This window comes from Oncorhynchus gorbuscha, linkage group LG08 (genome assembly GCF_021184085.1).
Source record: "Oncorhynchus gorbuscha isolate QuinsamMale2020 ecotype Even-year linkage group LG08, OgorEven_v1.0, whole genome shotgun sequence".
NCBI classification, from domain to species: domain Eukaryota; kingdom Metazoa; phylum Chordata; class Actinopteri; order Salmoniformes; family Salmonidae; genus Oncorhynchus; species Oncorhynchus gorbuscha.
Genome location: NC_060180.1, coordinates 12,316,359 through 12,324,502, shown reverse-complemented (window position 1 = coordinate 12,324,502; position 8,144 = coordinate 12,316,359). Strand labels below are relative to the sequence as shown.

The 8,144-nt window shown below is 41.1% G+C and overlaps 1 long non-coding RNA gene across 1 annotated transcript; it reads right to left on the bottom strand.

Moving 5' to 3' along the window:
* Positions 1-3,399: 3,399 nt before the first annotated feature.
* LOC124040742 lies at positions 3,400-5,443 on the bottom strand. The gene is made up of 2 exons (XR_006839780.1): positions 5,193-5,443; positions 3,400-4,083 (listed from the first exon to the last, which is right to left on the bottom strand). It is a non-coding gene; the product is annotated as an uncharacterized LOC124040742 (long non-coding RNA).
* Between the last annotated feature and the right edge of the window lie 2,701 nt (positions 5,444-8,144).

Sequence of the window (8,144 nt, the reverse complement as noted above, 5' to 3'; positions counted from 1 at the left end):
CCTTCTATCCACAGCCTGGTCCTCTATCCACAGCCTGGCCTTCTATCCATTCCCTGCCTATCTGCCTCTCCTTTCATCTCTAGCACTTGGATCCTGGTTTTTGAATCAGTCCTTTATTGTATTACATTTCAAGCTGACTGTAAAAAGTACCTACAGTTGAAGTCGGACTTTATATACACTTAGGTTGGAGTTATTAAAACTAGTTTTTCAACCACTCCACAAATTTCAAATTTTAACAAACTATACATTTGACAAATCGGTTAGGACATCTACTTTGTGCATGACACAAGTAATTTTTCCAACAATTGTTTATAGACAGATGATTTCACTTATAATTCACTGTTTCACAATTCCAGTGCGTCAGACGTTTACATACACTAAGTTGACTGTGCCTTTAACCAGCTTGGAAAATTTCAGAAAATGGCTAAAGCCATGGCTTTAAAAGCTTCTGATAGGCTAACTTGACATAATTTGAGTCAATTGGAGGTGTACCTGTGGATGTATTTCAAGGCCTACCTTCAAACTCAGTGCCTCTTTGCTTGACATCATGAGAAAATCAAAAGAAATCAGCCAAGACCTCAGAAAATAATTGTAGACCTCCACAAGTTTGGTTCATCCTTGGGAGCAATTTCCAAACGCCTGAAGGTACCACGTTCATCTGTACAAACAATAATACACAAGTATAAACACCATGGGACCACACAGCCTTCATACCACTCAGGAAGGAGCGGTATGGAGCATTCCCTCCACTATTATTCTGACATTTCACATTCTTAAAATAAATTGGTGATCCTAACTGACCTAAGACAGGGAACTTTTACTGCGATTAAATGTCAGGAATTGTGAAAAACTGAGTTTAAATATACTTGGCTAAGGTGTATTTAAACCTCCGACTTCAACTGTATATTGACAAATTCAATTCTGTGAAGGGTACACATCCCATATATTTTGTAACCACCCTCTGGCAGCTACTTGCTTACCTTCAAAATAAATACTCTAGTTCCTCACATTGAGCACAAAGTCACTGTCACACTTGACTTACATTTTTGGCACAGAGCAACAACTCTTCTTTGCAGAAAGCCTGCAAATCAAATTTACCACCTGATTACATTGACTACGTCTGGCTCATGATTTCCTTTTTGATTATATTTAGTTCATCATTCTACCGGCTGTCTACCAGAGCAATTATGCCTCCATGTTTATTATCCTGGTGTGTTTTCACTGTGATTATCTTGTAATCTCTGTTACATCGACAACTATGGGGTCAATACAGAGGAAATTAGACACATTTTCTCTGAAAGGTCTAATTAAGGTGTATGTGTTTATTTTTTGTTAACTCTAGACACTCCTCCATCCCTCCTTACTTCCTTATCGTTCTTATCCTCACCTCACACAACCTCTCAGACCATGGACTGATTACTGGTCTGTCAATTTACTAATGGTTGAAATTCCAGCAATTCTATACCACTGCTGTGTCCTTGCGAATGAAGAAAGCCCACTGTCTGTTTTGTTAGGCATCCCGCTGTAAAGCTGGGTAATGTCATCAATGTACACCATGTATGGTCTGCAGCATGTCTTTTCCAATAATCTTTAGTTTTTCGAAGAAAACAAGCAGGATACATACCACTGAGGTGAGAGAGCAGATAAACATCAAAGTCTATCCCCTCTCAGCTCATCTCATATAATCCTCCTGCGGCCAAGGATATAATTTTAGTCTATTGGTCTATAGGTTAGAGGTCGCCTGTTTTAAGCCAGGGGTTGGTCCCTACCTCCCACACATCGCTGATATAATCTTTAGAGTCTTTTGCAATTGGAAGGAGCAACTGTGATCATCCCTAACATTTTGTATTCATGTTAACGACCTTCTTCTTCAATGACCATGGTCCAATATCCATAACGCCAAACGTCTTTCACTTAACAGCAAAGGAAATGACTACTTGTGAGTTAATGGATGTATTCCTGAAACAGTATGTGTACAAGATATTTGATTAAACGGTTAAATACGTAACATTACAGTGTGATAAAGACGTCTCGCTCTACATGTTTGAAATCAATTGCAGAGATTGACTACACTGTAGAAGTTGCTGCTATTTACAAGACTGCGATACTCATAATTCTGTAATTACCAAATGTAATTTATCAATTACAGCAGAAACGATCCAGCAAGCAGTTTTAATCACTTACCATGAGAACAACTTTTAAGTATGATAAGCATGTGTTTAGTCAGATTCCCCCGCAAAAACGCTGCTGAGCATTACTGTTCCTTTCCCTTTCATCCAACAGTGAGGAGTCTGAAGAGTCCTCTAGCAACAGCTGGATGCAGGTAGGACCAGATAAGGGGAGCAATTGTAACATTCCTTTAGATAAGAATGTGTTTAGTCAGATTAATGTTCGCAAGAAATGAAAACCTGCTGAACATGACTGTACATTCCCTCCAACAGTGAGGAGTCAGAAGAGTCCTCTAGCCACAGTTGGCCTCAGGCAGGGCCAGACAAGGGGAGAGACTGTGAATATCTGATGGTAGGGTTCTGGGACACTGCTCCTGCTGAATTCCCTTGGCTCTAGAGATTAGGGGTTGTTTGGAGGAGCCCACATTTGGTATTCTGGTCACATCTCTGCCCTCATCTAGAAGAGTCTTACCCACCCGCGGATGCTCAAGGGCCAGTATTGCCTGTCACCCCGGTGCAGAGCTGTGAGATTCTAGATGAAGGACTAAAGACGGTGTATCTACCCGTCAAATATCCACTTCATTTCAGTAATGCAGCTGCTGGAGTACTCTAGTACTGTATAAAAGGTTGAATAGATGGATAAAGCGGTGGATGGATGGAGTGTTATTAGTAGTGAGTGATGTAGCAGTGGTGACTACAGTAGTAGTGTTAGTACTGACTGCAGTACAATAGTAGTATTAGTACTGGCTGCAGTACAGTAGTAGCAGTAGTAGTATTAACTGCATTACAGTAGTAGTATTAGTACTGACTGCAGTACAGTAGTAGCAGTAGTAGTAGTATTAACTACATTACAGTAGTAGTATTGGTACTGACTGAAGTACATCAGTAGTATTGGCACTGACTGAAGTACATTAGTAGTATTGGCACTGATTGCAGTACAGTAGTAGTATTCGTACTGACTGCAGTACAGTAGTAGCATTAGTATTGAGTGCAGTACAGTAGTAGGCTAGTAGTATTTGAAGGACAATGGAAGTATGCTTAAAAACAATCTTGTTAAAAAACAATAAAAATTCAAGTTGTTAGGTCCATCATTATTCATCGTTGTGCGTTTTCAGTAGTTGTCCTCGTTCTAGAGCCAGATGCCCTCATCCAGCTGCAGGAGTATTCTTAAACTTTATTCCAGTTTGGATAGATGGATGGAGTATTAAATGATAAAAGGAATGAACAAATATTTTTTTATGATGGAATAAAATCTTTTACTTTTTTTACAAACACACATTTATAAATTGTGAGCTGAAGATAATTGTTCACCTAACAGGATTGTCTTTCTTCTGTGGTTTCACCAGCCAGGTGCCCTCGTCCAGCACATTTTCGTGCTCTCCAGTAATGAACCACCTGGCCTTGTAGCGTTGGTCTCCTCTGTCTTTCCCAAGGTCCCACACCTCCATAAACAGTATCTCTTCAGGCTCTTCCAAGCAGTCAGAAGTCAGGCCAAGTTTCTGGAGATCGATAATCAGAGTGGGGTTGGAGTCTAGGTACTGGGCCAGGCCGGAGCTGAGGTGATTGGTTTGTGAATTCGGCTGAGGCTGGTATTGCCTATTGAGGCCTGTCAGGTTATTCATAACCCCCAGACAATGGCACACAAAGAATACATTTCATCCCCTTGCTTTCTTCATTGTCAAAAAGAAAAGAAGAATTATTGTTTCCAAAATGTAGAATTGGAACTAACAAACACGTTTGCATGTTAAAGGTCAACATTCCAAGTCAGGTATCCTTTGTGACATCGATATGATGAGAATGAAAATTAGATGATCACATCAACGTTCTATTGTAATAATTCTCATAATCTCTCAGTTTCGATTTATTGGTTTATTCGGATCCCCATCCGCTTTTGCAGAGGCAGCAGCTACTTTTCCTGAGGTCCACAAAAACACAAAACATGACAAGTAACAAGACACTGATACACAAAACAGTGACACAAATGTAAAATACAACTATATACAAACAAAACAACACAAAAGAGTACAAACATTACAACAAAAATAATGTGTGTGTCTGATATTGTTCCCCTAAAGCTGATACCCCACATCTGATGTGGTGACATAATTGAATAGACATCATGTTATTGCTCTTGTATAACTTTAGAGGAGAGTATACTCCTTACTCTCCCCTCTATCTCTCTCACACACACTATTATAAGTCGAAGGGGTGAAGATATTCTGGATTTATACCAGTGGCGATCAGTGCCGTTTCAGATGAGACAGGACGATTTGTTTTTCATGAGCATGGACTTATTTCTATTACAGCATATCAGATGACTGTCATTCATATTCCATTCACCCAGTTAAATGTAACAGCAATAGGTTTAGGGTATTAAATGATACTCACATTTTCCCTATACCCATTATGAGGTTGCTATAACCTAGCCTACTGTCTGAATGAAAGTTTACAATGTAGGTGCATGCAGGTTGAGAGACACATTTGATATGACAGACATGGACAGACATTGACATTCAATACTGCCTTGCACACTCTTGCCTGCATCTAGCTGATAATGGATGTAATCAAGGTTCTCTTTCTCTTTCTCCAATTCAGGTATGTTTATCCCCGTTTTGTTCCACTTGCTTCTGTTTAAGAAACGTTGTTGAACAGAATCGACGGAATGAATACACCCCTTATCATGCATAAACAGAGTAAACCGTTTCATAACAGCCACGTTGTATTCCTTCTCTCATCTACGTTATGCGCTCTCCTCCACTCACCTCTTCCCTTCACTTGTGGACTTCAATGCACAACACCTCAGCTGTATGTGACCAGGCGAAAAAAACTTTCCAAGCCAAACCGCTACACACAGCCTATATTGTTGTCCACATAATAGCTAAAGTAACGTCATAGTCAGCATAGCTAATGGAACTAACGCATTAGTAAAACCGCTACAATCATGCAGTAGCGTTAGTGTACAGTCAGTAAGCAGTAACACCAGCGGGCCCCGGTGGCAATACATTTGTAAAACCAAAAGCTAACCTTGACATGGCAGAGTTCCAGTGTTGTGTTGGATAGTCCTAGCCAGCTAGCTAACATAGCATCCCACTCTTTGAGCAGGGTGTTAGGATAAACTAGCTAGCTGCATTTTCTAGCTAAGTAAGTGAAAAAAAAGATAATCTCTCTATTTCACTCTTGCTTCTCCTTCATTTAGGAATAAATTAATTTGTTCAACTATTTTCTTTCTGTCTCTGAGTCGACCACTCACAACATGCAATGCAGTGCTAGCTAGCTGTAGCTTATGCTTTCAGTAATATATTCATACACTGATCCTTTGATTGGGTGGACAACATGCTGCAAGAGCTCTGATAGGTTGGAGGATCTGATCCTTCAACTAAATTTACCTTTGCCCCTTGGCTCCCGCAGTCTACCAGTCTAACAACTCCAGTATCAAATTGGGATCAAGTGTTCCAGGCTCTCTATCAGCTTACCTGAATTCTGTTGGAAGACATTAAAGGAGTGAAGTAGAGGTTTATTTTATGTCTTACCGAGGACATCGTATTGACATGCTGTCTGTTACTTAACTGAGGGAATACCAAAATGAATGCAGAGATTTTGCTGGTTTAATTGTCCCAGTAAATTGGACTTAATTTCTGAGGCACAACTGCATTATTGTGATTGGCACAGTAGAAGATGAGAATTCAAACCCTCTGCTTCTCTAATTGGGTCCCCAACAAAACCAATTTGGATAGTGTGGTGCACGTCTCACAGATGAAGCCGGCTTATAGGTCTAACACGCCTGTCTGTTTTCTTAATGTTGTATATTTCATGTTAACAAAATACAACACCCTCTGAGTATACCCCAGCTTAGCTGTTTGATTTTGATATCAACACTTGCCAGGAACTTTATAATTGTTTTTTAAATTTTTTATTTTTTTATATCCCTTCAACCAACCTTCCCACTCAAAGCATGATGAGAAAAGGTTCATTTAAACCAAAATACATCATTAGGATCTCACACTGCAACCGCATAGATGTAAACAACACCACTGAACAGTTTCAGAACAAAGCTCAGAATTCAAAACTAATTATTTTTTATTTATCTAGGCAAGTCAGTTAAGAACAAATTCTTATTTGCAATGACGGCCTACCCCAGCCAAACCCTAACAATGCTGGGCCAATTGTGCGCCGCCCAATGGGACTCCCAATGGGACTCCCAATCGGTTGTGATACAGCCTGGAATCAAACCAGGGTCTGTAGTGACGCCTCTAGCACTGAGATGCAGTGCCTTAGACCGCTGTGCCACTCGAGAGCCCTTAACCATTAAGTTAAACTCTGTGACTGATCTGTGATTTTCTAAACCTTATTGGGGTGACTCATAAACAAGTACTCTGAGTGTACAAAACACTAGGAACACCTGCTCTTTCCATGACAGACTCTGAAGTGATATTAACACAAGTAAGAAAGTGATTGAAGAACAGAGGAAGCTGGAGACACCCTAAGACCATTATCTAAAACCTTATCTGTGTGGGTTCCCAACAAATCTGTATATATGGCTGACCATTTTCTATCAATACTCTGGGATGTCGATGCAAGTTCCTCCTAGCATGGCTTGAGTGGCTAATTGTGTCCTTGTCCAATCAGCAAGCTGACCTGACCTTCCGTACACTCTCCTCTCAGTATGTGGCTAATGAAAAATGTGTGAATATGTGAACATATCTGTCAGAAAGGAATGTCCCTCATGATCCAATGTGGTGTGTGTGTGTGTGTGTGTGTGTGTGTGTGTGTGTGTGTGTGTGTGTGTGTGTGTGTGTGTGTGTGTGTGTGTGTGTGTGTGTGTGTGTGTGTGTGTGTGTGTGTGTGTGTGTGTGTGTGTGTGTGTGTGTGTGTGTGTGTGTGTGTGTGTGTGTGTGTGTGTGTGTGTGTGTGTGTGCATGTTCATGCATGCTTCCTGTTGGCAGTCTCTGTCCCAGATGTAATTTTCACCTGAGATGGCTGCCAATCTTAGCCCTGTAGTGTTGGCACCACCTTAGCAGAGCACTGTGTGCCAGACCTAATGAAGACACACAGATGTGCTGGTAAACAAATCATCCCCTGGCACAATGGCACTGCCACCATTCAGGAAGACAGCCAAGGGACTTAAAAAAGTACACAACTTTGCTCAGAGAGAGAGGGGGGGGGGTTCATGAGCAGATGAGCTTCTGCATTTTTCTGCAGTTCTTAAAAATATATATAGATTTAGAGTTAGATAAACTTGGATTTTACAGCAAGGACATATATACAGGATACAAACAAACACAACATAACCTTCACTCCAAATCGAAACTCAAAACGTACAACCTGATTTTGGACAGAATTACAGAATTACCTGGAAGGCTTACAACTACCAAAGATGATTATTCCCAAGCTATACAGCAAATGCTCTGTCAAACAAACAGAGGGGTGTTACCTATGGGTGGAAACTCAGGATACTAGACAACAAGGACTCTGAGTCAGCTAATATAAATCTCTATAAGTCTGGAACAGTATTGGTACAGGGCAACTGCAAACAATTTCACCTGGACTTTCACCTAATCAAAGAAATAGCTCAGCAGGAGAAGCTCTCCCTTGAGAAAAATACCCCCACCCTGAACGGGTCAGATCAGACCTCTTCATTACATAAACCCACAGACGAGCAACTCCAAGAGGAAAGTCAACCTCCGAACACAGAGTACTACTCCCTCATTGAAATGAAAGATAAATTCACCCAGCTAGAGGGAGGGCAGTTAGAGCTGGAACAGCAGGTGATTACACTACAGTCAGCATAGACCCAGACAACAGTCCAGCACAACAACACCCCCTTTACTAGACCTGGAGAGCTGGAGGTGGAGAGAGACAGATCTGCACTCTGGACTGTAGTGAGGCAACATATACAGGAGAACGAGCAGGAGCAGGAGCAGGAGCAGGAGCAGGAGCAGGAGCAGGAGCAGGAGCAGGAGAAGAACGGAGCACTAG